The sequence below is a fragment of the Lepidothrix coronata genome, unplaced genomic scaffold (genome assembly GCF_001604755.1).
Source record: "Lepidothrix coronata isolate B3197 unplaced genomic scaffold, Lepidothrix_coronata-1.0 Scaffold1, whole genome shotgun sequence".
Lineage (NCBI taxonomy): Eukaryota > Metazoa > Chordata > Aves > Passeriformes > Pipridae > Lepidothrix > Lepidothrix coronata.
The window spans coordinates 13119575-13121873 of NW_016690181.1; positions in this window are offsets into that span (position 1 = coordinate 13119575).

The following is a 2299-nucleotide window of genomic DNA, read 5'->3' on the forward strand; positions in this document are numbered from 1 at the left end:
ACTACTTGCGCTTACAGGCTCAACTAGAAAGGATGTTTTCTGGCTATAATTGTTTCCAAAAGGGCTCAAGCTAAGATGCTTCAGAAGAAGGTGCACAAGGTCCTAAGGTTATGTGCTACCTCAATGCAACATCAGGCAACTGGGGCATGTCTCACATCCTAAACTCGCCTCCCGAATCGCCGAGCTCGCAAGGAGCGAGCGATTTCCTTGTGCTGTAACTGGCCTGACCTCTTCTTATGCATTCTTTTCCAGTGAGGGCCTCCTCCAGACTGCACTGTGCTGAGCTGGCTGCCTCGGTGAGACCTCATCTGCTTGAGGAACTGCCGTCAAGGCAGCATTTAACCAAGGATGAATTTATTACAAGTCTCCTTTATTTTAAAACAGGAAAAGCTTGTTTAATAAGGAGAGTGGAAACACACAGAGACCATTTTAATTTTTCCAGCTACCACAAGTCCTAACTGGATAGCAAACCCCAGATAACTGAACATACTGAAATTGAACCAAAAGCTTTCAGTTATCCCAAATACCAAACTCCCTGGAAGGTACCCTAATGCTGTGCAAAAGACTCCTTTTGCACAAGGAGTGCATGATTTTCAGCTGGAAGCAGAGTACTTGCCATTTACTTCTGTATCAGATAGAGCAACAGCATAGTTACCTCCAAGGCTTTCTTCCTAGACAACCCAGGCGCAGAGGAGCTGTTAATCATGGTGCATCCAGAGTAGGCAACACACCAAATGAATTTCGCCTGGAGCACTTCCAGCTGCTTCAACTTTCAGACCCAGAAACGGAGCTTTTTTTTTCCCCCCTCAAATGAGAAGCCACGAACATGAAGGCTGCATCATGAGAGCATGTTCCCACAGACTAAACTTCAGTGGTTTTTTATCGGGGTGCTGTGATGGCAATCAGGCACAGATGCACCTAGACTCACTTTTTGGTATCACCTCACCATTTTTCAAACTTCCCACTAGTTTTGCATAGGGCCCCCCATTTACTTGTCTTGAGGCCCAGTCGTCAGAAAACACCAGTACTGATTCTTTTAAGAAATTTCTCTTCAAACAATTAATCACTTCTGGTATTTACCATCCAGCCTGGACTTATCTGGCCGTGACATTCTGTCAACCAACTCATCAGTTCTTCATACTCTTTTCTGTTAAAGGAAGGGGCTGTGGAAGTACCAGTTAGTTACCTCTCCTGTAGAAAAAGTCTATAGAAAACAGAGAAGTCTAAGAAATGCTCATCTTTGCCAGTATCAGCGAGATCTGCAATGGGAAGAGCACGGCTGGGCTTTGACAAGATCTGTTTTCTATTAGGTTGTGTCAACTCACATGAACTCTGCTTGAGCGAATCCCAGCTCAGCTTTCCCATCACTTTCCCTAGGATGAACATCTTGCTAGGCAGCTTCATTATCCACACATCTCATTTGAGCTCCCTGGATGCTGGCACATTTGCTCTGCATGTTCTGGAATTTCCCGTTTTCTCAAAATTAAAGTCCGCCTTTCAGGATTCATGCACATAAATTACTTCGGTGTGCTAATTTGCAGATGTTTATCTCCAGGTAGCAGCACTCCTCTTTAACCATGTAGTGGAAAGTGCTTCTCTAGGATGGGGGAACTGTCATTCAATTTCTTCCAATATAAAGAGGAACAAAGGTGGTGAACTCTCTTTGATGTTTCTAGCATCCCTGGCACTGCTGTGAGCTAGTCTACAAATGGGCAAGCTCCACTCCTTATTCCCTCCTTGTCAGACATGCCTTTACACTGTGCCTGCCACAGTGCACTGCAGTTGTAGTGGTAGGTTACAAAATCTACTTTTTTTAAAATAAAGCCCAGAACCTATCGCTGTTCCTGCCTTCTTCCCCCGTTCCTGCCCTAGCACTATGTCACCTGAGCATCAGCGTTACACATTTCGTGACTGCGAGGTATTGATGTGGGAATATCTTAACACATCATAAACCGGTTTGCCTGCCAGCACCTCATTCAGTCCATGACCAAATTGCACAGATAACCTGGAACCTTATGACACTGCCTCCCTAAAAACCCCAAATCCTACAAAACACTGCAGACTGTTTACTTGCAAATTAAGCAAGTTTGTTCTGATTTACATCAAAGAACTCCATAATTTAATGTTTACAAGAGCTCCTGTTCTTTGGCTTTTGACAACAAAGGAGGATGTTGAGCCAGGAGCCGCCTGGGCAAACAGCTGGAGTGTGCCATGTTAAAACACTTCACCATTCCCTACCAAAGGCAAAAGGGCGTTCATTTAACTCAGGAAGCGTCACGGATCAGACAGGCACCAACGA